The sequence below is a fragment of the Mustela lutreola genome, chromosome 4 (assembly GCF_030435805.1).
Source record: "Mustela lutreola isolate mMusLut2 chromosome 4, mMusLut2.pri, whole genome shotgun sequence".
In the NCBI taxonomy this organism is placed as follows: Eukaryota; Metazoa; Chordata; class Mammalia; order Carnivora; family Mustelidae; genus Mustela; species Mustela lutreola.
Genome location: NC_081293.1, coordinates 34,167,808 through 34,195,525, shown reverse-complemented (window position 1 = coordinate 34,195,525; position 27,718 = coordinate 34,167,808). Strand labels below are relative to the sequence as shown.

Genomic DNA, 27,718 nt, shown 5'->3' with positions numbered 1-27,718 from the left:
TCTAGCAGGCCCTTTCTCACCTGGACTGCTCCTTCCCTGATCTCTTTACATAGAGACCTTCAGTCTACACTGTCTTCTTCTCCTGCTCTTCCCTCTACACAGAACACTGTACTAAACAGCTTGTCAATTCCAGTTTGCTAAAGGGAATTCTTTCTCCCTTGGGTTTGTGACACCTCAGAGGCAGTTTAGACAAAATCCCTCTAACTATTCAGAGAGAAAATGAATATTCTTTAATTTAAAATAAATGTCTAAATAATAGCAAGTTAAATAGGTTGAGAGGCAGCAAGAAGTGGCAGAATTGCTGAAATTTAAAATAGCTCACTTCTATGGGCTGATGAACTGAATAGACAGTTCTCCAAAGAAGACATACAGATGGGTGGCAGACACATGAAAAGATGCTCAGTATCACTCATCATCAGGGAAATGCAAATCAAAACCACAATGAGGTATCACCTCACACCTGTCAGAATGGCTAGTATCAAAAAGACAAGAAATAATAAGTACTGGCAAGGTTGTGGAGAAAAGAGAACCCTGTGTACTGTCGGTGGGAATGTAACTTGGTGCATATTGTGGAAACCAGCATGGAGGTTCCTCAAAAAAATAAAAATAGAAATATCATATGATCCAGGAAGTCCATTACTGGGCATTTACTAAAAAAAAACCAAAAACCCAAAAACACTAATTTGAAAAGGTAGAAGCACCCCTATATTTATGCAGCATTATTTACAATAGCCAAGATACTGAAGCAGCCCGTGTCCATCTGTGGATGAATATGGATAAAGAAGACATGGTGTATATACAATTGGATATTACTCAGCCATAAAAAATGACATCTTGCCATTTGTGACAACATGGATGGACCTAGAGGGTAATGAGTGAATAAGTGAAATCAAGCAGAGAAAAACAAATATATGATTTCATTTATATGTGAAACCTAAAAAACAAATGAACAAGCAAAACAAAAGACTCTTAAATACAGAGAACAAAGTGGTGGTTGCCAGAGGGTAGGGGGATGGGTGAAATAGGTGAAAGGTGTAAGAGGTACAACCTTCCAGTTAGAAAATACCTAAGTCGTGGAGATGAAAAGTAAAACAAGGAATATAGGTAAGAAAAAAAAAAAGAAGCCCACATTCATTAAGCGCTTGCTTGACACCACATCCATTATCTTAATTAATTCAGATGTTACCCACATTTTACAGATGAGGAAATAGAAGTTTAGTGAAGTGATTTGTTCACATCCCCGGAGCTGAACCGGCAGCGTGTGGATTTGAGCCCAGGCCATCTGACCGTGGGGTGGGCACTCAGCCCTTATGCCTCCAGCTGTAGTCCTGAAGCGGGAGAAGATCACTGGATAGGGCTGGGGACCAAGGGGAGAGGTGACTTTTCAGGAGTTGTAAGAACAATTCGGCTGAATTCTCGAGGCCCCAGCTTTCAGTGTCTGGGCGTATGCAAATCTTTAAGCGAATGTGGTCCCGTTTCCTTGTTTCCATCTGTCTTAGTGAAACTGCCTCTGCTTAGCGGTGTGGAGTATTGCTTTCCTAGTTTAGAAAGTTCATTTGTAAAGGCAGCTGAAGTGAAGAATATGGTTCAAGAGGGTGCCCCAGCTTGCAGGTGGTAGGGGAATAGGGTGGGGGTGGGGAACGTAGGGCTGGGGAATCGAAAAATAAGTGGAACCTTTGATCCTTGAAGAAGGTGGGAGAGAAAAAAACATGGACCCAGATGGGTCCGAAGCCTTGGCGATATCTATCCCTGGACCTGTCCTAAAAACCCTGTTTTTGTTCATTTTGTATTTCTAATACAAAAGCACAAGGAGATAGGTGTGTTTTCCAATTTCTTGGTGGCAAAATTGTATGCAGACATTGGAGAAGATTTCCACATGCCCTTCTGTACTACCAAAGTAAACATGTTTACTGGAGAAGAATTAAAAATAAGAAAGAAAAAGTAACAATATAACTGACAATCCTACTGCAGAGTGAAACCAACTATTTATATATTGTGAACCATACTATTGCAGGTCACAAAATCTTCAAGAGAATTGTAATCAAATGATTGGTTGAACAAGATCAGAAGGGGGGGTGGAAAGAAGAGGCCATGGTGAGGCGAGAATTAGCCAGATCAACCCTTGTATTAGCCGCTGTCTGACCGCGTTAATAAGCTCCTACTTTTACAGGAAGCAGCATGTCCGTTCCCAAAGACAGGGCACCATGAGGCCCCTCCTTGACCACTGACCATAGGTATCATCTCTGCCTTGCTCTGAATGCCCTCCCCCGAACCTGGAGCAAGGCCTCTCAAGGGCTTTCTTTTCTTTTCTCTCTGTGTCTGTCTCTTTTTAAAATTTTATTTATTTGACAGAGAGACTGTGAGAGAGGGAACACAAGCATGGGGAGTGGGAGAGGGAGAAGCAGGCACCCCACTGAGCAGGGATCCCGATGGTGCAGGGCTGGAACCCAGGACCCTGCAATCATGACCTGAGCTGAAGGGAAACGCTTAAAAACTGAGCCACCCAGGCACCCCTTAAGGGCTTTTGAAAACCCTGCAACCCCACGCCCCTCAGAACCATCCCAGAGCCAGTCAGCCGTGCCCTGTGTGCCTGAACATGCTCTCCTGGTGCTCTGTCCTGGATAGCACTCCATGAACCACAGCCTTATAGGGCTCTCAAAACTTCTGCGTTCTCTCTGGAAGCCACCCCACCTGGGCCTTCTGAAAGGCTGCATCCCTGGAAAACATGAGGAAATCTGAAGTCAAGCAATTATTGAGAAAGCTTTTGTTGGGGCTGAAGTCTATTGTCAGACTATCTTCTCCTTTACTGTTGTGTAACCCATTGTTGTGTATTTTCGTCATGTGTGATTTTTTAAAAAAGATTTTATTTGTTTATTTGAGAGAGAGAAAGTGCAAGCAGGGGGAGGGGCTGAAGGAGAGGGAGAAGCAGACTCCCTGCTGAGTGCGGAACCTGACTCTACTCCATCCCAGGACCCTGATCATTACTCGAGCCAAAGGCAGACACAAGGCTGACTGAGCCACCCAGGTGTCACTCATCATGTGTGACTTAGATATTTATTCCTTTGAGGGTAGTGGATGTTTTTCCTCTTAAATTGATAGTTTGATATGTTTATTTTTGTTACAGAGAGAGAGAGAGAATTTGTGTGCACATGGTGGGGGGGGGTAATGTGTGGGAGTAGTGGGGAAGAGGAAGAAGGAGAATCTTAAGTAGTCTCAGTGCTCAGCAGAGAGCCGGTCTGGCTCTCGATATTATGACCTTGAGATCATGACCTGAGCCGAAATCAAGAGTCCAGTGTTTAATGGACTGAGCCACCCAGGCACCCCTTGATTTATTTTTAAGAGAAAACCATCAATGCTGGCGTGGGGGGTGGGCAGTGCCTGTTTGGCCCAGTGGGTTAAGTGTCTGCTTTCTGCTGGGGTCATGATCTCAGGGTCTTGGGACCTAGCCAAGCCCCATGTGGAGCTCCCAGCTCGGGGAGTCTGTGTCTCCCTCTCCCTCTGCCTCTCCCACCACCCCACACCCTGTTCATGCTCTCTCTCTTTCTCTCAAACAAATAAAAATTAAAAAAAAAAAAAAGAATAAAAAACGATTAATAGTACAAAAGAGCATATATAGTGAAGATGGTTTTCCTTAAACCTCTCTTATCTAATTTCCCAGTTCCGTTCCCCAGAGGCAGCCACTGCTACTGAGTGACTAGACAGCTATCTGTCAGTCACTTTTGAGCCTTCCCAATACACAGGGGACCAAGACCCAGAGCTCCTGCAGGGTCTCCAAAGCCCTGCCCAGCTGTCCAGTCTTCCTTTGAGCCACAGTTTTCCTTGCCTTGCGCTTAAGTCACACAGGCCTTCCCTCCAGCCTGACCTCGGGACCTTTGCCCATCCGTGGTGTGTCCTTCACCCGAGAACTCTCTCGCCTTCCCTGGTCCAGTTTAGCTCCTCAGGTCCTTGTTTCATACAGCTTCCTCAGAGGGGCCTTTCTGACTTCTCTCAATGAAGTCTGTCTCTTTGACCACATTTCCTGTGGAGCATCTTCTCAACTTGTGGTTATAGGTTTATTTGAGTGACTCTGTTTAATGTCTGTCTTCAATTAACCTGGACGTTCTCTGAGGGCAGGGACTTCAGCATCCCAGACAGATGGCATGGGGTGTCCAGCACTGATTTACCGAGGGAAGAAGGTAGTCTTGACTGAATATTTGGTTAATGGGAGACAATTGTTTTTTGTGTGTATTTTCTGATTTTTAACTTAAAAAAAATTATGGAAAATCCTCAATGTACATAAAAGTAGGACCAATGCATCAAATCCCAACATACATTATCTTGATTCACCAGTGATCAAGATTTTGCCACATTTGTATAGTTTTACCCTCTTTTACTTTACTTCTTTTCCTAGCCTTCTGAAGATGTGAATGTGAATGATAGCTGCCTTTTACTGAGTGTTTACTCTGTGCTAATAACTGTGTTAAGTGTTTCTAATGGGTAGTATTATTTATTCCTCTCAACAACCCTGCTAAACGTGTATTATTATCCCCATCTTAGAGATGAGGAAACGGAGACAGTTTAAGTGTCACTCTGTGCAGTGGATGGAAAAGCTAGGATTAGAATCCAGGTCTCTGACTTCAAAGTCCAGATTCTCAACCACCAGAGTGCTTGCTGCAGACCATATCAAGAACACATCTCTCTGACTTGTCCTCCTTCTTCATGCCTACAGACTTGAAAAATGTTTGAAGCCTTTTTATTGTGCCTAAGCTGTAAGGGAAATGTTCTCCTGTCTGTGAAAAGAGCAAGGCAATTGGCTTTATTATTCTCCTATAAAAACACTAACTCAGCCACTAAATGTTTATTGAGCCCTTTTTCTATTCACCAAGCACTGGGTTGAGAGCTGGGAAAACAACAGCGAGAAAAAAAATAAATACTGTCCTTGCTCTAGTGGAGCAGAGTCAAGTTCCAGATCCTCCAACATTAATTCGGATAGTTTGTGATTGAATCCATCCTATGTAAATATGCCCTTGGTTTTTCAGCTGAGGCTGTGGGTTTAGACTGGGAAAAATGAGATGAAACAGCTGATACAGAGGGTTCACAAGAGTTGACTCCACTATTCACAGGTCTCCTCCCACAGAGGAGGAGACTTTTTTCTTCCCCTCTGCTTCATGACTACCTGAAGCAGTACTGCTTTCATTTCTGATTGGGCAGAAGAAGGATAAAGATCTGTAATTCAAAATTACTGTGATGGCTAACCAGGGCTGTTCTGTACTGTTATGCAGTTAGTGTACTGCACAAAGACACCTGGTTGAGGAGGCCAGTTGGAGCTGCATCCAGCCTGAGCCCCACTTGCCGCACTGAGACTCTGGCCCAAGGCTGGACATCCCTGAGGAAGGGGTGCCCTCTTCTTCCCCCAGGTTTCCCACTGCAGAGCCACAGAGGCATCACATAGCCTGACGTGGCCCTCTTGGTAGAGCTAGGAAAAGAATGGAAAGGGAGAGAGTTAAAACTGCCCTGTCACATTGAAGTTTTGTGAAATTTACCATTTGTGTTCTTCATGTCTCCCATTAACTCAGGAGAAGTCCCACTGGAGGGACTTCAGGTGTTTGTTTGTTTAAGATTTTATTTATTTATTTGAGAGAGAGAGAGTGTGAAAGAGAGAGTGAGCACGAGAAGTGGGAAGGTCAGAAGGAGAAGCAGACTCCCTGCTGAGCAGGGAGCCTGATATGGTACTCGATCCTGGGACTCCAGGATCATGACCTGAGCCAAAGGCAGTTGCTTAACCAACTGAGCCACCCAGGTGTCCCAGGTGTTTGTTTTTTAATAGACATTTCTTTTCTTTTCTTTTTTAAAAAAGAATATTTATTTATTTTGGAGAGAGGGAAAGAGAAAGCATGAGTTGGGGGGGAAGGGCAGGAGGGGAAGGGGAGAGAGATGATTTCAAGTAGTCTCTGCGCTGAGCACAGAGCTGGAGGTGGGGCTCAATCTCATGATTCTGAGATTACGGCTGTGATCATGGCCATCTTAGAGCAGTTTTAGGTTCACAGCAAAATAGAGTTGAAGGTACAGAGATTTCCCGTATGTATACCCTTTGCCCCCACATTATCGACATCCCCCACCAGAGTGGTCCATTTGTTACAACTGATGAGCTTACATTGACATGTGATTATCACCCAAAGGCCTTAAGGTTTAATGGCTGTAAGAATGCAAGTATTGGTTCAACATAGGAAAAAATGCATCACGGTTAAAAACGTAACATTTAAAGGGTATATATTATGGCTTAAGAAACTCCCTGCCAGGGGTGTCTGACTGGCTTAGTCAGTAGAACATGTAACTCTTGATCTCATGGTTGTGGAGCCCCACATTGGGGGTAGAGATTACTTTAAAAAAAAAAAAAAAAAAAGTAAAGAAAAGAAACTTCCTGCCATGTAACTGGAAATAACGGGAAGAATTAGTAATAGTTTTCAATTATTGGTTCCTTTCTTAGACTTAATTTCTAGAGTTGAGTAGATCATCTCATCATAATGATGAAGATAGTAGGGACACCTGGGTGGCTCAGTTGGTTAAGCATCTGCCTTCTGCTCAAGTTGTGATCTCAGGGTCCTGGGATCAAGTCCTGTGCCCGGCTCTCTACTCAGCGGGGAGTCTGCTTCTCCCTCTCTCTCCTATGCCCTCCCACTCCCCCGTTCATGCTTTCTTTTTCTGCCTCTCAAATAAATAAATAAAATCTTTAAAATATGATGAAGAAAATAATAATTACCAAGCCATCTATGAATTTTGTAAAAGAAGTTATTTATTTGACACACACACACACACACACAGCGAGCCAGAGAGCTCAAGTGGGGGAAATAGAAGAGGGAGAGGGAGAAGCAGGCTCCCCACTGAGCAGGGTGCCTGACTTGGGGTTTCTAGGACCCTGGGATCATGACCCGAGCCGAAGGCAGATAGACGCTTGGGTGACTCAGCCCCCCAGACATATCAAAGCTGTTTATGAATTAACCCAAAGATTTTCCATTAAAAAATTGGGATTTAATTGAAATGTAATATTGTGTAAGTTTAAGATATACATGTCAATTTGATATATTTATATATTGCAATGTAGTTGGCATTATAGTGTCAGCTAAAACCTCTGTGACATCATATAATTATTATTTCTTTTCTTATGGTAAGAATAATTAAGATCTAGTCTCTTAGCAAGTGTGATGTTTATGCTACAGTATTGTTCCCTATAATCATTATATTGTGTGTTAGAACTCTAGGACTTGTTTATTTACTAGGTGCTAGCTTGTATTCTTCAACAACATCTCTCCTATTTCCTCATTCCTCAGGGCCTGGTGACAGCCATTCTATTCTCTGTTTTTAGGAGTTTGGCTTGTTTGGATTCCACATATAAATGATGCCATACAGTATTTCTGATTTATCTCACTTAGCATAATATAGTCAAGTTCTGTCCGTATAGTCACAAATGGCAGGATTTCCTTCTTTCTCATGGCTGAGTAATATTCCATCACGGATATGTATACCACTTTTTCTTTATCCATTTATCCTTTGACAGATATTTGGGCTTTTTCCGTATCTTGACTATTGGAATAACACTACATATAACTCTTCAACACTGTTTTTGTTTCCTTTTGATATATTTCCAGAAGTGGAATTGCTGGACCATACGGTAGTTCTATTTTTAATTTTCCGAGGAAACTCCATACTGTTTCCATGGTGGCTGCACCAATTTACAATCCCACCAACAGTGCACGAGTGTTCTTTTCTCCTCATCCTTGCCAATACTTGTTATCTCTTGTCTTCTTCGTGATAGCCGTTCTATTAGGTGTGAAGTAATATCTCATCGTGGTTTTGATTTACATTTCCCTGAATATTAGTGATATTGGGCATTTTTTCAAGTACCTGTTGGGCATTTGGATGTCTTCTTTGGGAAAAAAAGTCTGTTTAATTCCTCTGCCCACTTTTTAATTCATTGTCTCTTTATTATTGAGTTACATATGTTCTTTATATATTTTGGATATTAATCCCTTATTTGTTTTTATTATTGTGTATAATAGTATCAATAACTTTAATTTAGTGAACACAAACACATGCAGGGCCTTGTACTAAGAATGTTACACTCATTGCTTTATTTAATTCTCTTCATGGTCTTTCAAGAGGGTGTTCTTATCTCAGTTTTGTACACAGGGACACAGACGTTTGAATTACTCAAGGTCCTAGAACAAAGAAGTGGCTAAAAATGGGGCTTGAACCTGGTCTATTTGACTCCCAAACCTGCACATCTCACCACCATCTTATGCTCCTCTTGTTTTAGGAGAAGAGATCTATTCAGTTAGCTTTCAGGTCCCTATCCTGATCAGAGTACCCACACACAGATTTCAGACTTCCATGAAATATTTCCAGTCTCCTCCAATTTAGGTCTTTCTCAGCTTTCCTTCCTTAAATATCTGCTGCCCTCGTAATGTATAACTGATGGCCAGCAGTCCTTCTTGGGGATTTCAGCCAACAGACCATTCTCTTTTAGCATAACCCTGGCTCACACTTAAGTCACAAACCCCAAACCAATCCCAGCCTTTTGTCTGTGTCAACCACAGCCAAAGCTCTGACCTAAGAATATACAAAATCTTGTAGGATTTTTCTCTTTGACATTATCTTCACCGATGTCCATGAGGGAGGTGAGTAGTTTGAAAGGACTAAGATGAGAGAGTTGTGTGTAATTCTGTTTGGAGGGGATAAAAGAGGCTGGAGTTGAAAAGGATGAAGAATGTAATAGTGGGTGGGGCAGGAGCTAGTGTCACTGAGAGATGGTTTTCATGGTCCTGAGATCACAAGTATGATCAGGAGTTGATGGTAATTATTTTTTGCTTTGGGTTCAAGGGAGATGAGTTAGATAATTGGTTTGCCATTCTTGAGTGGCATGGCATTTTGTTTCGCCTTTTCCTCTATGCTGTGGGCAAGGAGCCCATAGCTTTTATAAGACAAACTCACCAGTAATAACGACTCCCCTTCGTTTTGCTCTTACCCTTTATTGTTTCGGGCACATTGCAGACCTGTCCTTTAATCCTCACAAACACCCTGTCAGTACCTGCGTTTTACAGAAGACAAGAGGGAGGCCCAGGAAGGGTAAATAACTTGCTCAAGGAAACAGAGCTAGTAAGGGGCAGAGCCTGGATTCAAAACCAGGCAGCCTGCCTCTAGGCTGGGCTCTTAACCTCTATTCCCTGTACTCCTGAATTCCTGTGGTGGGGGCGCAGGGAGTAAGGATGCCTAGGCAATCCATTTTGCATGTAGAGCTTATTAGGCTGCAAATGCTTGGAATGCTTCTTGCCACCTTTTTGTTTCCAAGACTAGGGGTTTTCCCCAAACACGGTTGGCCTCTGTCCCACCTTCACTTCTCCCCTGGGGAGATGGAGTGTTACCTGAATGGGAGGTGACTGGAGCCTGCATGGCTATCTTCCGTCTCCCAGTCCTTCTTTGGGTTGCATTCTGCCTGTAGAGACCATATTCTTTGATCTGCTCCTTCAGGGGCAGGTATCCTCTGTGGGGTGAGGATGGGGAGGCCCTGGGTGGTATTTAAGGCTGCCTAACAGGTTCAGTGCCACCTTGTCTCTTGCTTCACATAAACCCAGTCTCCACAGCAGCTTAATAGAGGGAATACCTTGAACCTTACTGATTATCCTTTGTCTTCTTTCTCAGTTGATTTACAACTCAGATGGAGAAGAGAGCTACTATGTATCCTTATTACACCTTCCCCCAGGAACTACTGAGGCAAATAAAGAAATATGGATAAATAATAAGATATTGGGGCGCCTGGGTGGCTCAGTGGGTTAAAGCCTCTGCCTTCGGCTCAGGTCATGATCCCAGGGTCCTGGGATCGAGCCCCGCATCGGGCTCTCTACTAAGCGGGAAGCCTGCTTCCTCCTCTCTCTCTGCCTTCTTGTGATTTCTGTCTGTCAAATAAATAAATAAAATCTTAAAAAAAAATAAGATATCATATGAATTAAAGACTCTTGATATAGGATCCAATAAATCCACCCCCTTCCCAGGCAATCATTTATCAAGTAGGCTAAAGGAGGGAACAGAGCAGGTGTATTTTGCTTACAACGTCTCATTTAACTCCTTTAACAATCACGTGAGGTGAGATTTATTATCTCAGTGTTATTTATAAGGAATTTATATCTTTTTTAGTCAGAAAATACTGGCTATGACCTACAAGCCAGGCTTTGTTCCAGGAGGCTCAGAGAGTTAATGAGAATTGTTCAAGATTGTATAGCTGGTCAGTGAAAGAACTAAGATTTGAACCCAGGTCTGACCAATGACACAGGTTAGGTATTCCTTGGAGAGAAGAGAAGGTGGGAACAAATAAAAAAGTGATGAACATGTATCGAGGCCCGATTTTATACCGGCATGTAACTTCATGCCGCTCAGTGCTCATGGAGCAGTACCTCATTAAATCCTTTCATCACCCTTATAAAGTCGATATGGTTTTCCTCACTAAACACACAAACAGCCTGAGGTTTAATGATGTTAAATAATTTTCCAAAGGCTACACAGTAAAATGGCAGAGCTCTATTTGTAATCCACGTTCTTCTTATTCTGGACCTTGAGGTCCTGAGAAGTTTGTTTTTCTGGAGCTTACAAAGGAAATTGAGAGATAGCTTCTGACACAACATTGGAGCATCTTGAAATCATTAATTAACAAGTGTCAGTCAGACTGGCGGATGTGCATTGAAGGCGATGAAGGAAGGCAGAGGAAGAGGTATGGGAAGAATGGGGGGGAGAGTAGAGTGGTCAGCATTGGGTGGGTTCACCCAAGCTTGCTGATACTGCTTGATGCTGATGAAGAAAAGTATCATGGCAACTTTGAGAATCAGGGAGAATTTCTGAATGGCATGTCTTTGTATGTGATAAATAGTTTGTAAGAAAGAAACAAAATAAAAGCAACAACAACAAAACCCCAGTTTCTCTGAAAGCGAGGAACTACCCTGACATAGAGACTGCCTCTTTTTATGTTGTAAGGATTTTGTCTGGATGAGATTCCGAAGACCCTAGATTTTGCCATGGCTTTCTGTTAACTAATTGGTGACAATGGAGAATCATTTAATTTTTCTAGGTCTTAATATTCTTATCTTTAAAAAGGAAAGAATATGTGCCTTCCAAAATTCCATCTAGCGATAGTATTCTTTACCCTTCCCAGCAGGGCAGGGAAGAATACCAATTCTTCCCAGAATTTCTGGCACATGGGTGATGGTAAATGTTAGTTGAATTGAACTAATTAAAGGCAATGATACCAACTGAAAAACAGATTCTACCGCAGAGTAAGCAAGCATGTCCTGTTTGCTGTATTCTTGTTGCCTATGTTCCATATTTCACCTGTTCTTGCTCTGAGTTATCAAACTTGTCATTTCCTCATTGATGAAACCTCTCCCCACAGTTCACTCTGCTTCCCTCATTCTATCTAGAATGGGCTCAATCACCCAATAGATCCCTTGTATCCTTAATTCTTCTTACATAGCCTTCTGATTTCTTAGTTTTTAACTACAGCTGAATTGGCTACATGCTTAGTCTATATTTTTAATGTAATGGTTGTGTGTCGGAGTCCCATTTCCCCCCTCTGGACCTGAACAAATACCTGAATGAAAGGTAGAATGAAACTGCATGAGTAAAGGAGTGACCTCTAGGGTAGCAGGCTTGAATTGCAGGCTTAAGCTTTGATAGTGACAACTTCCTCAGAGTTAATTTTTTAATTAAGAATATATAGGGAGGGTGCCTGGGTGGCTCAGTGGGTTAAGCTGCTGCCTTCAGCTCAGGTCATGATCTCAGGGTCCTGGGATCGAGTCCCACATCGGGCTCTTTGCTCAGCAGGGAGCCTGCTTCCCTCTCTCTCTCTCTGCCTACTTGTGATCTCTCTCTGTCAAATAAATAAATTAAAAAAAAAAAAAAGAATATATAGGGATAAGGCATGCCTGGATGGCTCAGTGGGTCTAGCATCCAGCCCTTGATTTGAGCTCGGGCATGATCTCAGGGGCATGAGATTGAGCCCCATGTTGGGCTCTGCACTGAATGTGGAATCTGCTTAAGAGTCTCTCTCTCTGCCTCTGTTTTTGGTTTCCCCATCCCCTGCTCCTGCATGCACATGTGCACTCTCTCTGTCACTCTCTCTCAAAAAATACCAAAAACCAAAAAACAGTGATAAAAATATCTTTTCAAGGAGGGAAGATTATGCCATATGTTCAGTTTAAGCAGATAAATTTAGTATTATATAGATAAAACCACCATGTATTTGATAGAATTTTCCACTTTTCATCTGTATAACTTAGCTCCATACATGCATAGCCTGAACTTCTTTGCTCAAAATTCCAACTTGAAAAAGATCACTTTCATTTAGGCTTCTTAGATTGAGTCAGAACTTTGAAATGCAGTTATTCTGGTTGTTTGTGACAGTAGTGTGGCAGACACTCTTGGGTGGCCTCCCTATATCCAGTATCCCTTTATTTCTCACTACCAGGCTTCCAGTTGTGTTGAAGAAAAGTATGTCTCTTTAAGAACACATACCTTTGAAGCTAGAGTGGCCACAACCCTAGTCTCGCCAGAGAGATACAGGTAAAAGTTTCCTATGTGGGGCTTCCAGGAAAACCATTTTTTGTTTTTCTGATAAAAAGAGATGAGTCCGGTTGGCACATGCATTTTGCCTGTTACCCTTCCTTTTCTTTCTGTTTGGAGTATGAGTGCCTTATTGTAGGGGTGACAGCCCAGCTTTTAATTCTGAGGAAGAAAGTCAGGCATTAAGAGTGTCAGAGAAAGGGGCGCCTGGGTGGCTCAGTGGGTTAAGCCGCTGCCTTCGGCTCAGGTCATGATCTCAGGGTCCTGGGATCAAGTCCCACGTCGGGCTCTCTGCTCAGCAGAGAGCCTGCTTCCTTCTCTCTCTCTCTCTCTGCCTGCCTCTCAGTGTACTTGTAATTTCTCTCTGTCAAATAAATAAATCTTTAAAAAAAAAAAAAAAAAGAGTGTCAGAGAAAGAAGTTAGAAGGAGCCTGAGAATTTTTTTTTTTAATATTTTATTTATTTATTTATTTGACAGAGATCACAAGTAGGCAGAGAGGCAGGCAGAGAGAGGGGAGGAAGCAGGCTCCCTGCTGAGCAGAGAGCCCGATGTGGGGCTCGATCATAGGACCCCAAGACCATGACCTGAGCTGAAGGCTGACGCCCAACTCACTGAGCCACCCAGGCACCCGGAACCTGAGAATTTGTTGACTTCCTGTAAATGAGGGACCAGATCTGGTCTGGGGAGGTTTCTCTGAAGAGCTGAGGTCTGAGCTAAGACTAGAAGGACAAAAAGGAGTTGATTAGGCAAAATTGGTAGAGGGCATGAGAAGGAACAACATGTGTAAAGACCTCAAGACTGTAGAGAGCAGGACACTTTTGAGGAACTGAAAATAGCCTGCTATGACTGAAATATTGAGGACAAAATTAGGCTAGAGAGGTAAATGGGCCAGATGATGGAGGGCCCTGTGGTCAGTTTATATTAAGGACTTGGGTATTTGTCTTAACAACAATGGAAAGTCATTGAAGATCTTAAGCCTTTAACGATGACCTGGCCAGAGTTAAGTTTTAAAACCCAAAGGCCATTACATCCATATAACCTAGAATGGTTTGGAGATTTGAGGCTAGAGTTGAAGTGGGGAGGCTGGCTAGAATACCAGGCAGAAGATGGTAGAAGATAGGAGCTGATGATAGGTTGGATTCAGGGGATGGCAGTGGAGATGGAGGAAAGTTGTGGGATTTGAATACTACTTAGTAAAATCAGTAAGACTTGGTGATGGAGGGGCACCTGGGTGGCTCAGTGGGTTAAAGCCTCTGCCTTCTGCTCAGGTCATGATCTCAGGGTCCTGGGATTGAACCCCACATCAGACTCTCTGCTCAGTGGGGAACCTGCTTCCCCCCTCTCTCTGCCAGCCTTTCTGCCTGCTTATAATCTTTGCCTGTCAAATAAATAAATAAAATCTTTAAAAAAAAGAAGACTTGGTGATGGATTAGACACAGTGGTTGACAGGTAGGAGGGTTCGAGGAGGACCCCTAGATTCTCCCTTGTATAGTTGGATGGCTGGTTGGGGGCTGGGTGGCATCTACTGAGAAAGGAAACATGGAGGAGTCCTGAGTTGGGGGGACACTATAATGAGTTTCCACTGAACATCTTGACAGTGAAGAGCCTTGAGACACCCATGTGAGTATATCACATAGCAAGTGTTTGTAGAGGTCAGAGGTCAGAGCTAGAGGTATCATTGTGTGGATGATGGATTGAGTTAATATCATGGATCATTTAAGGAGAGAAGAGAGTGAAAAGAGGAGGAGGTTTAGGACCAAGTTAATATAAAGATGAATAACCTTGTTCTCGTCTTCAAGAAGCTTATAAGAAATTTGGTAGAAGTGATGAGCTACATATATATGTATGTAATTACAGTATAGAATTACAGTATAGACAGAAGAGGACTTATATCCTACCAATGCCATTAATGATGCATCCAGAAGAGAGTAATAGTATACCAACTAAGGGGATCAGAGACTGTTTCATGGAGAAGCATTTGAGAACATTTCTGTTGGATAGCTAGAATAAAGTGAGGTGGATGAGGGCAGGAATAGGCTTCCAGGTTGAGACGTGACAAAAGGTTTGAATGCTGAAAAGCAAGGAACATTGGGGAAACTTCAAGGGTTTTTGTTTATCTAAAGATGGGGGCGGGGTATAAGTAAGGGAGTCATAAGAAAGTGAATTGGAACCAAAGCAAGGAGAGCTGTAAATGCCAGGCTGAGATACTTTACCTGTACAAGTGGGAACCTAGGTAAGATTTGTGTGTATGTGGAGGAGAAAGTGATATAATGAAGCAATGATTGAAGAAGACTCCTTTGGTTTCCCATGTGAAGTACATTGGAAAGTATCAAAACTAGAGCCAGGGAGAGAAGTAGGAGGCTGCGGAGAAGTATCTCTGAGATTGTTTAAATGCCACAACTTAGTCCACTCAGCTAGTTAGCACAAGTAAAAAGGAAATGAGTTTTTTTAAAAAATGAATACTTTACAGAATGCAGTCCTGGAAGTCCAGTTGGCTCATAGGAGATGGATGGTCATCAGGCTCTCTTTATGTCTCTCACTTCCTGTAGACACATAGTCTCTTGCCTTTGCTTTTCTTAGCACTATGTGTCCTGTAGACACATAGTCTCTTGCCTTTGCTTATTCTTTGCAGACCAGTTTTCTCTGTGAGGCTCTTGGCTTCTGCTCTCCCTTTACCAAGATTTGCATTCGGTTTGGGTTGCCATGGCATTTTTTCTGACCTGAATTCACCAGATCTTATAGCCCCAGAGCCCACCATCATTTGCCACCGTCTCTACAATGATCATGGCATGAAGACTCGCTCTACGTTTGGGTGACAAAGCAGACTCCAAATTGAAATCCTAGCCACAACCAATAAAGTAATATAACAAATCTCCTTTGTATTGATGGAACACCATAGCATTTGCACAGATTTGTTGGCATGATTTGACTCACGTTGTTTTTACATTTGTGCAACAATAGGTTGTTACCTGCTCCCAGAATGAGAGAAGGAACCATGTTTGTCTTATCTACCAGTGTATCTATTGCTATGTAATGAATTACCCCCAAACTTCCTGGCTTAAAGCAACAATAGATACTTATTATCTCACACTCTCTGTGGGTCAGAAATTTGGAAGAAGCTTGACCAGATGGCAAAGTTGGAATCAAAATGTTGCTGGGGTTGCAGTCATCTGAAGGCTTGACTGAAGCAGGATGATCCCCTTCCAAGATGGCTCCCTCATTTCGTTGTTGGTGGAAGGGCTCTGTTTCTCACCACATGGACCTCTACATAGAGCTACTCGAGCATCCTCATGACATGGCAGCTGGTTTTCTCCAGAGTGAGTGATCCAAGAGAGATCAAGGAGGAAACCACATTGCCTTTCATGACTTAGTTTAAGAGGTCATAGTGTCACTTTTGCCACACTTTGTTTGTTAAAAGCAAGTCACTAAGTCTGACCCACACTCAAGGGAAGAGGATTAGCGCTATCATTTGAAAAAATAATTGTAAAAGAATTTGCAGACATATTTAAAAATCATTACAACCTCTATAACTTCAGCCCCTGGCCCAGTATCTGACACATTGTGGGTGCTTAGTAAAGTTCTGTGAAAAGAATGATTATTCTCTCCTCCAGACTTGGATTCACTAGCATTGAGAAACGGACCCCAACCGTCTCCACCAAGGAATGGACATTTGAGGCTTCACTCAGGTTTAATGTCTTCTGCAATGTTGTGCCATCAACAAGTGTTTGGGCCATTTTGAGAAGTTGCCTGGCCGTTCACACAACATACGAACTGCTAGGATTCCTTTAAGTTTTGTTGCAAAACTGGAAAAAGAGATATGAAGTCTCAGAGGTACGTGAAAGTTTAGTTTTGCTAGTGAATTAGAATTATAAATGAGTATTTATGATGCAGATCTCTAGTATAAGTGGTGTTGTTATTGGAGGTGCAGCTACTTTATATTTCTCTGAAGATGTGGGGTCACCCATGTGTGTAAGACCAAGTAGATCAGAGCAGGTGCAGTGGGAATCCAACCTCCGTACAAACCATGGTGGAAGGAGAGCAGAACGAGCTTCTCTAAAAGTTGGTTTGTTTTTTTTTTTTAATAAAGATTTAAATTTATTTACTTGAGAGAGAGAGAAAGAGAACACTCATGTGTGCACCCATGGAGGGGGGAGGGTCAGAGGGAGAGAGAGAGAGAGACCGAAGCAGACTCCCTCATGAGCAGGAAGCTTGACGTGGGGCTGGATCCCACAACCCCGAGATCATGACCTGAGCCAAAATCAAGAGTCAGATGCTTAACCTCCTGAGCCGCCCAGGCGCCCCCTAAGAGTTTTTTAAGTCCCTCGCATTCCAAGAGGAAGAAAGGGGAGTGGTAGGTGTGGCTGCAATGGATGTGTGTCTCTCAGCTCTCCCTTCAAGGAACCTGAGTCTCAGCTTGGAGGAGCGTGCATTACCGCATCCACCATGGGCTTGGAGTGGCGGCTGTGCTCTTCCTGGGCAGCCCCAGCCTGCGACAGAGCACAGTGAGGGCAGGGCTAGCGTTCTAACGTGGGACTCCTCGAATGAGCAGTCTTTGTGCTCCACAGCCCCACTTTGAGACCAAAGCCCTGGCTGAGATTTTGTCAGATCTGTGATCTGAGGCTCTCTGTGCCCAGCCCCCTCCTTTATCTTTCACAGCTGCCTCCCTCTCTCAGCCTCCTGCACTCCCAACTCCACCTCAGCATCATGAAGGAGCTGAGCGGACACAGGGGTGGCGTGGAGGGCGTGTGGTTCTAATAACCACAGGGCTTGCTTAAGTAAAGGACAGGAGGATATGTAGCCGTCAACCGCTCTGGGGGCAGCTAGGGCTGGGCTTGAGTTTGGCCTGTGTTATCTGCTAGCTTTGTGACATTGGGCACATGACTTAAGCTCCTCATGTCTCAGTTTCCACATTGAGAAGATGGAGATGATAATATAAATCCACCTCTCAGATTTGCTGGGAGAATTAAAAAGTGCTAAGCATCTTGCATGGTTGAAATAGGCAAAATTCTTTGTTGTAAGCAACAGAAGCTATCAGGTAGAGCAAAACAAAAAGAATGAACCAAAAAAATGATGGGCAGCTCCCAGAATCCCTAGAGAGGCGAGAGAAGTAGCTCAGAAAACAGAAACAAAGGCAGCAACCAGGGCCATAGCTGAAATCAGTGTGATGAGGACACTGCTGCTGCCGCCCTCTATCACTGGATGCCTCAGTGGGCCTCATTGCCTCTGTCACTCTCATTCCCAGAGGTGCACCCCAGACCCTGACCCTGGCCTTGTTGTCACTCTTGATGGAAATGTGTTGTGGCTGTCCCTGACCACACTTACCCGGCCATCAGAATGGCTCCTCAAGATCTTTCTCCTTTCCCCCCATCCCCTTCTACTTCTTTCACTTTCCTCCCCCCTCCTCCTCCTTCTTTTTTCTCCTTCTCTTTCTCTGTCTGTCTCCTTATCATCTCTCTATCTCCATAATACCCGTCTCTCCTTTTCCCTTTCCTGTCCCCCCACTTCTCTGTATCTCCTCGCTCTTCTCCATCTTCATCTCCATCTCTCATGTCTGTGTCCATCTGTCTTCGTGTTTCATCTCCATCTCTCATCTCCATTTCCATCTCTAGCTCCACTTGTCATCTCCATCTCTCATCTCTGTCTCCATCTCCATCTTCCATGTCTCATCTCTGTCTCTATCTCCATTTGTATCATCTCTAACTCTGTTTCTTCTTCAACCTTTCCCTCTCCACTGGCTCACTGCCCCTGTCAGGTAGCTGTACCAAGTCTTCCTCATTAAAGAAATATGTGAGCCAATGATCTCTCTTTAACTTGCTTTCTACCCTTTACTTTCCTTCTCTAAACTTCTGAAAAGCCTATTTTTCTTCTCACATCTTATTTACTCCACTATGGTCTAGCCTCCATCTCTTTCACTCCCATGGCAATACTCTTCTCAAGGTCAATGATGACCTCTCTGTTGCTTTGTCAGGGGTCACCTTCTCTGTCTTCCTGCTTCACTTGTTGGAAACATCTGATTTTGTTGGTCATGACCTCCTTTGGAAATTCTTTCCTGTTCTTGGCTTGGTGTTACATGCTTTTCTGGGTTTCTTCCTTTCTTGGACCCAACCATCTAAATGTCATTTGTACAATTTTCATTCTGTTTAATTCAAACATAATTGTTTGAACAACAGTTCATTGTCTCACAGTTATGGGGGCTTAAAGTCAGAGATCAAGGTGCTAGGAAGGTTGGTTTCTTGGTTTGTAAAAACATCACCCTGATGTCTCCCTTATTGTCTGTGGTGTTCTCCTTGTGAACATGCCCCTGTGTCTAAGTTTCCCCTTTTTATAAGGATACCAGTTATATTGGATTAGCCTCCCCACCCCTAGAGACCTCATTGTAACTTAATGACCTCTGTGATGACCCATATCTAAATAACATCACATTCGAAGGTACTAGGGGTTAAATTCCAACATATGGCTCTGAGGAAGGGGACACAATTCAACCCATAACACTTCTAAGCATTGTATTCCCTTGGTCTTGTTTTCAGCTCTCCCTGAGGAGCTTCATCCAAACCCATAGCTTTAACTTCCACACTGCTCCTACAGTGAGGACAGATACTGTAACTTAATCTTCTCCCACTGAATTCTGGAGAGATGGATCCAGTGACTCAGGGACTATGTTTGGCGATTCATAGGACTCTAAATTTATAATGTCCCGGGGCACCTGGCTGGCTCAGTCGTTTAAGCATCTGCCTTCAGCTCAGGTCATGAACCCAGGGTCCTGAGATCGAGCCCCATATCAGGCTCCCTGCTCAGCGAAGGAAGCCTGCTTCTCCCTCTGTGCTTCCTGCCCCTGCTTCAGGGTCCTGGGACGGAGCCGTGCATGGGGCTCCCTGCTCAGTGGGGAGTCTCCTTCTGCCGCTCCCCTCTGCTCCTGCTCCCTCTCTCACTCTGCTCTCTGTATTTCAAATGAATAAGTATTTAAAAAATAAATTTATAATGTCTCAAACTGAATTTATCTTTTCCTTAAAGTTTCACATTCTTCTGAGTGTCCTGACTCAGAGATGGGCTCCATCATCCACCTGGCTCCTCCCGCCCACCTTGGAAATGATCCTGAAGGCTTTGCTCTAGCTTACCAGCTCCTGCCTGCTTTCAGTCACGAGGTCCTGTCGATTCTGCTTTCTCTATAGCTATTACATGGCTCGCTCCCCCCCACACCCTCCAGTGCTATCGTTACCTTGGTTTAGTTTGTGTCTCTCTGAACTTGAACGATTATGCCAAATACTGACAACAGGCATTTATAAAGTGCTTACTGTGTGCCAGACCCTCACATAAGATGCCTTCTAGTCCTGCTCTTCTTTAGCCTGTCCTGATTTCAGAAAGACCTCTACAAACACACATGTAGCAGGTATAATAAATGTTTAGTCCCCTAAATTCAGCTGGTGAAGAAAAGTGTAACTTTTTTCTAAAATTCAATTTAATCATTATTTGAAACTTCCATTCTGTCTGATGGCAGAAAACATAATCTCAAATAATTTTGAGTAAATAATTCTTGCACTGTGCCTTTTTAATTTATTGTTTCTTAATATTATAATTCTTTTTTTTTTTAAAGATTTTACTTATTTATTTGACAGAGAGAGAAGGAACACAAACAGGGGCAGCGGGAGAGGGAGAAGCAGGCTTCCCACTGAGCAGGGAGTCCTATGCGGGGCTCGATCCCAGGACCCTGGGATCATGACCTGAGCTGAAGGCAGCTACTTAATGGCTGAGCCACCCCAGGCGCCCCTTAATATTATAATTCTTACTACTAATACTACTAATATTGAGACTATCATCATTTTTATTGGCATTATAGTATTCCAATATATGAATATACTGTTTCTTATTTATGGACCTTTAGATCATTTGTGGTCTTTTGCTGTTATAAAATTTGCATGAATGTGTCCATATCACTGTTGGGTAAAATCCTTAAAATGGAAACCCTGAATTGACATGTATGTACATTACAAATATTAATAGCTATTGCTAAATTGCCCTCCGAAGAGCTTGTACCAATTTATAGTCTCACAAATAGCATATGCAAATGCTGTTTCCCATCATCACCATTAACAATAGTTATTACGAAATTTTTAAGTACTTGCCTTGTTTTGTCTTAGGTATATTTCTTTAATTATAAGTGAGGGTAAGAGGCGCCTGGGTGTCTCAGTCAGTTAAGTGTCTGCCTTCAGCTCAGGTTATGATCCCAGGTTGCTGGGATCTAGCCCCGTATCAGGCTCCCTGCTCAGTGGGGAGCCTGCTTCTCCCTCTGCCTGCTGCTCCCCCTTTGTGTGCTGTCTATCTCTGTGACCAATAAATACATAAAATCTTTAAAAAAATAAGTGAGGGTATTTCTTCATTAAATGCTGTTCTTAAACCTTTATTTCCCCAACAAATTTAATATGAGTATCTTTTCATTTAAATAAATATTCAGGACTCCAGATGTACTTTTACAAGTTTGATTTCTAGTTACAAATATGTAAGTCAACACTAGACAGAATCTTTCTTGAAATAAGAATAAGGTGTTTGTGACTAAGAACTCCTAGGTGGATTCTAAGCCTTAGAATAAACAATAAGCCAAGACGCTAAGCTGGGAGCTCCCCAAAGACATATAATGTGAACCAAATTCAAGTTATATATGTTATGTTGATTTTCTAATAGAAAATCAGGAAAAAAAACAGATGAATTTAAGTCAACAATATATTTTTAATACAACATATTCAAAATAGTGTTATTTCAATATATAATTGATATAAAATTAACGAAACATTTGCCTTCTCTTTTTGTTTTAAGTCTTCTAAATCTAGTGTGTATTTTACTCTTACCACACATCTCAATCTGACTAGCCACATTTCAAATGCTGAGTAGACACATGTGGCTGGTGGCTACTGTGTCAGCACAGAGGAGTTGTTGTTAAGAAACTTCTCAGTGCGTAGAAGCTACAGCTAACACCTGAATAGCTTAAACTTGAGCATGACAGCTTGCCTAGTGTTTGAGGCCAAGCTCAATGCCTTTTAGAGAGGAGGTAGTCAAAGTTTATTTTTCTAATTGAGTTATTTTTATTTTTTCAATTGAATGTTCGTACTTGTTTTATGTAGATATGGTCAAAATACCTCATTGTAGCAATGAATCATTTTGTTAGTCATGAAACAAAAAACAATTCATACATTTTACTTTGTTTCTCAGAAATGAGAGATGTTTTAAGAATGTGTTTTCATAAGATTTGCCAAAATTTTTCATCACACAATAGGTTTTTTTTTTCCCCTCTTCCTTTTGGACAGTTATTGAACTGATGAAGCTTTTAAGATAGGTAGGAACAGATGTGTTGACTCAATTTGGGAGGCAAAAACATTTTTACTTGAAGAGCAGCCCTCAGGGAAAGGGCAGTCTCCTAGGGGTGTTTAAATTCCAGTTGTAGGAAGTCCTGAGTCTTGAGCAGAAGTTGTGATTAAATTAAGAGCCAGCAGAGCTTGGGCAAATTCTGAGAGGCAAATACCACAATATTAGGACCAGACTCACTAACTTGACATTTCTTAAGAGGATTTACATTTAAATTAGTTGCCCAGAATTTGCCCCTTCGATTGGTGCTTTAAGCAAATGTTAATCCCATTGACTTCTCTTTAATTTTAATGCTCCAAAATCTGCAGTTATGTAGGTGCTTTATAATATGATGTAAGATGGGGCGCCGGGGTTGCTCAGTTGGTTAAGCATCTGCCTTTGGCTCACCTCATGATCTTAGGGTCCTGGGATCGAGCCCCGTATTGAGCCCCACATCGAGCCCCACGTCAAGCTCCACGTTGAACCCTGCATTCAGGCTCCTTGCTCAGCTGGGGGTCTGCTTCTCACTCATCCTCTGCCCCTCTTCCCTGCTTGTGTTCTCTCTCTCAAATAAATAAAATCTTTTTTTAAAAAGTTTAAAAAATATACTATGATGTGAAAAAGAAATTTTTTTTTTTTTCAATTTTTTGGGAGGGAGGCAAGGAAGGGTAGAGGGAAAAAGAGAGAGAGAAAATCTCAAGCAGGCCCCACTCCCAGGACAGAACCCCACACAGAGCTCAATTTCACAACCTGGAGATCATGACCTGAGCCGAAATCAAGAGTCAGGTGCTTAACCAATGGAGCCACCCTGATGCCCCCAAATTATTTTCATTAAAATGATGTGAATGTTCATCTCAAATGTAGGAGCCCTAACACATTAGAAATGGACTTGTAGAATAGTATCTGGAAAAGCCCTAAATACCACCTCATTCAATTTAATCCAATCCTTTCCTCTTAACAAATTTAGAAAACAAACTCAGAGAGATGGAGACATCTGCTTAAATCACATAGCAATTCAGAGGTCTGGGTTTTGGGCTTTCTGGTTCTCCATAGTATGAGCATTATATAACAATTACTGAGCATTTACTAAGTGCTAGGCTCCGGGCTAAGTGATTTTCATAGACATCACCAATTCACAAAATCTTTGCAATATAAAGTATTTCAAATTTAAAAGAAAAAAAAGCATTACTCCTCTGTAACAATTTTTTTCTTGAAACTTCATTTGTTTTCTTAAACAGAAGTTGCTGACGCATAAGGTTATCCAGAGTCAAAATCTGTAACCGGTGCTTAGGCATACTCCACTGGGCTGTGTTTTGATGGCTAAATAAGCAATAACTTATTCACAACTCAAGCCCAGCATATTTCTGTGAAGGTTGCAGAGAGGTTTGGAAAGCACAGCTTTCCCCCTCTTTTCCTTCCTTAGTTTGTTCACTAATGACTTGTTCCCACTTTTCCTTCTTTTTTAACCTTCCCTTCCTTCCATCCCCCTTTCCCCTGCCCCTCCCTCCCTCTTATCCCACTTTCTCCTTCTCCCCCTGCCTCCCTTCTTCCTTCCTTCCATCCTAAAGTGATGGTATTAAGGTCATTTTCTGTCAAGATTCTAATTTTTTTTTTTTTTTTAATTTGTCTTGGGCACAAACATGTTGGGCATGGAAGGATCTTAGACATCATGTGAAGAGAAGCAGAGGCCCAGAGAGGTAGGGAGTTTTATTTGAGGTCAGCTAAGGGAAACTGTACTGAGGTCAGAGAGCTACCACATAGCAGGGATTCAGTGAGCTCAAGCGGAAAGCTGTCAGAATCGCAAAGGTGATGTCTCATTGGTTCTGGAGGGGTCAGTCCTTTTTTTAATAACATGATTAAATCTCAAAGCAGTAAGTTCTGTAGCTTCACTTGAAGGAAGCCAGGATCTCTTGTCAAGAGCCTCAGAATGAAAAGGAAATCTCTCCTCATACTCAGTACTTCCAAACCCCTCGAGTTCAGGTGTGGTAGTTGAGGGGGTCTACACTTGGAAATACACACAAAAGGAAAACATGACTTTATTACCCTGTGCTTTAAGGCTCTTTAAATCACTTGACTGTGGAATAAAACCAACACATTAAGAAGCCTTAAAGAGGGAAAACTTGAAGCTGGTGTTGCACGTCAGAAGCCCAGTTTTTCAGATCCATTGTCTTCAGTGATAGGCTGGTGAGCTTCTCAGCACCAGCAGATTGACTACTTTCCCATCCCAGTGACTGCCGCAAAGGAATTTCCCAAGTCTGTTTCTGGGCCTTGTTTTCTTCTCTTGTAAAACAAGAAGATGGTCCCAATGGCCAATCTATCTATCATGGTAGGGTGCTACCATGTTACTCTGTAATCATATTAAAATAATGAAATAAGGGATGCCTGGGTGGCTGAGTCAGTTAAGCTGTTGCCTTTAGCTCAGGACATGATCCCAGGGTCCTGGGATCGAGTCTTGCATTGGGCTTCATGCTCAGCAGGAAACCTGCTTCTCTCTCTGCCTCTGCCTGCCATTCTGCCTGCTTGTGTATCTCTCTCTGACAAATAAATAAAATCTTTTTAAAAAATAATGAAATGAAGTGGGATTCATTAATTTTTTTATCACCCTGATTTTTTTTCTTATCCCAGTTTGTGGCTTGGCTGAACTGGCTGAACTGAGGGGAATACCTTTGATGCTCTAAATTACTTGTAGAGATTTTATTTCACAGTTCCCCCCAAAGAATGTTGGGGTTGCTGCATTTCTTAGTGATCCTTGCCTAGAAAACCATCTAGAAGCTAAACATTTGAGAGGTTTAGCAGTGGTTTATGGAACGATCCTATGTGCTCAAAATAAAGCCAAACTCCTTTCCATGGCCTGCAGGGCCCCTGCCTGACCTGGCTCCTCTGTACTTTAGACTTATGTCCTAAGCTTCTCTCTTCCTTGCTCAATTTATTCTGGACACACCACCTTCCTTTAGTTCCTGAGGGCACCTTGTTCTCTCCTAACCCAAGACCTTGATATGGCCTGTTTTCTCTGCTGAAAATCTCTTCCCTCACTCTCGGTCTCTTTGGATGACTCAGGCCCAAATCTCACATCAGGGAAATGACCACCCCATCCAAAACCAAAATCAGGCCACCCTGTCCTTTTCTCTTCAAAGCAGTCAGTATGCTTTGTGATTTACGTGTATTTGTGTGTTTGCTTTAACATCTGTCTCCCTAACTAGTCCTTGAGGGAAGGGGCTCTTTCTTTCTTTGTTTGCTCTTGTATTTCCTAGCACACACACTAATTTGTATTTGCCAAATTAGCGAATGAATGAATGAATGCACTCAGTTCCCAGCACAGTCAACTCTTACTGGCTCTTTACATATGATAGAGTTTATTTAGTCCTTCTTTGGTAGGTTGGCAACATTTCCCATACGTGTTTATCCAGACTCAATCAACCTCTTTAATGACCCAAAGGGATGCAGTGTGGGTTCCCCGATGTGAGTTCAGGGATGTTCTCCTGGCCAAGAAGATACCTGAGATTTTGAGTCTGGACTAAAGTATCCTTAAGAGAACGATCAAGTGACTCTCCAGTGACTGATACCGTCAATGAATAAAAGTCAGAATCAAGTCGTATGTGGAAATACTACATAACCATCTGACTGCTGTCCGCTTTACTTCGCCTTTGTTGGAGCCTCATGGGAAAGGGCTTATTTATTAAGGATGGAATCATTCTTTTAAATTTCTGTAGCAATCATGTCTCTCTCTCTTTTTTCTTCCAGTCCATGGAAAGTGTTATCTCAGGCGGCTCTGTGCAGGAAGTTGAGTTTATCACTTCCTCACAGTGGCAGTTTGTCTAGGACTGAACTACATGCTATCAGATTACATCAAAATGTAGGCCTTTGTGTGCTGAACTCATCAAAGGAGCGGACCCTCAGGACTTGCTATCACTCCGCTGCATGTGCAGCCATGTAGCCAAACAAAGCCTATCTGAACAGGACAGAACTATTTCTGTTGTGTGGCCGCTCCGCTAGCTCCGACTTGCAGAAATGGTCGGGTTTCAGGTGTCTGCAGCCTTTCACTTCTTGTTTTTATATTTATCTCTTTTTAGAATTGCAGTCATTTGCCTGGTTGTGTGCAAGGAAGGAAACCCAAAATATTACCTACAAGGGAGGAGACAAGATTGCTCCAATCCCCAGTGTCAGTTGGAGGCAGCGCTAGCTTTTACCTCATTGTCTTGATTTTCGCTTGAAAGCCGAAGGTGCTGTTGTCCTAGTCTGGTCTCTGGACTGGCCATGCAGAGGCATTGGAATCTGGGTTCCTCTGTTTCCTGGTTGTCTATCCCGGAGCAAGTTATTTTACCTCTTTGAGATTCATTTCTCTGTCTGAGAAATGGAAAAATAATAGCACCTTCCCCTTCACCTTATGATATGGGATAAATGATAGGGATTAAATCATGTGCAGAAAGTGCCTCTGGATCGGGCCCACGGTAGCAAGCGCGTCCTGTAAAGCCCCAGGGGTCCCCAGGCCACCCTTCGCTCTGCAGAGCAGCAAGGCCAACTGGCCATGCCCTCCATGGCTCGCTTGGGGTTCTCAGGCTGCACTTCCACCTTTGGGGCCTCGTTGCTAGTTTCTTCTCCGCGGAGTTCCCTCTTCTCTGCGGTGGGCTGGCTGCCAGATGCCGCCTCTATTGGCAGCCACAGGAAGCCCTTGCAACTGTGAAGTAATACTTCTGCCCCGGGGCTGGCTCCGCCCTGGTGACCAAGGGTTTTAGATCTGCTCAGCCAACTCCTTTCAATGTCTTGCCTAAAAAGGACTTCTCACCCAGCTCGGCTGCACCCGGCCATGGCTGACTGCCTTAGAGGGCTCAGACGAGCAGCTTTCGTGGGATAGAAGTGGTGAAGGGATCTTCTTCCTCCCAGCCGGATGCTTCAGGAGTTGGGGGCCCTGTCTTGCAGCAACTCTTCCATCTGATGGTCACTTACCAAAATCAGATGTCAAAGGAAGATGGATGGGCTTGATTCTATAGAATCACTCCAGGCCAGTGGAGTACAATGAGGTACTCTGAAAAAAATTATTTGCATCAAGGCAGTATGCAAATTTTCACAGACCTATGTCTGGAAAGAAATTAAGTTACACCTAAAAAACTATAATTTAAGAAGGCAAATGTTTTCTCTTTTCCTTTTTTACAATCTGAAACCATCCTAAATAGGAAATTGAAACAAGCATAAGGCTTTATTGCTTCTTTATACTCGGGTTATTCACTGACGGTTCCCTACCTCATGGTTTCCTCCCTTCCGGCTTCTGAGGTGGCAGATGCCTGGTGAGGCATTTAATCTCCGCTGTTCAGAAGATGACTTTGGGGCCACAGCCACCCTCCGTGCAGGGCCAGCTGGCTTTGGGTTGGTGTCAGAGGTTCTCATCCAGTGGATTTTGCCTCTCTGCCTGGCTCCTTGGGGTGAGCTCTCTGTCTGTCTCTTTAGCTTTTGTCCCTGGATGCTGACTTTGGAGCTCCCCTTCATGGCCACAGAGCCAGCTTCATGTCACCTTCAAGGTCTGCACAGGAAACAATTTCCCAGGCTGGATCTAGCCTCTCGGATTCCATGTTATCTGGGAAGAGTTGAGACATTTGGCTATAGCTCTCTTAAAATAGTAGTCAGTGCTCATGGAAGACCAGCTCTTTCTGTTGCTTGATTAGCTTAAAATATTTTTTAATTGCAAAAGCAATAAATATATAAACACACAAGTACCCATCACAGAAAAATATAGTTTAAAGTTGAAGGGCCTCATATCAACCTCTTAGTGATAATTCCTTGTTATATACTGTCCCATATTTATTTCAG

At 42.9% G+C, this 27,718-nt stretch overlaps 1 protein-coding gene across 4 annotated transcripts in view; it reads left to right on the top strand.

The window, feature by feature from the left end:
• EXOC6 (exocyst complex component 6) overlaps positions 1 to 27,718 on the top strand; it is a 364,257-nt gene that overhangs the window by 27,107 nt on the left and 309,432 nt on the right. For 3 of the 4 annotated variants that reach the window (XM_059169440.1, XM_059169439.1, XM_059169436.1), the window contains exon 1: positions 16,224 to 16,414. The exons of the other annotated variant lie outside the window; for it this stretch is intronic. The gene's annotated coding sequence lies outside the window, so the exon portion shown is untranslated. Of the gene's footprint in view, positions 1 to 16,223; positions 16,415 to 27,718 lie in introns of those variants that run through there. 4 annotated transcript variants of the gene reach the window in all.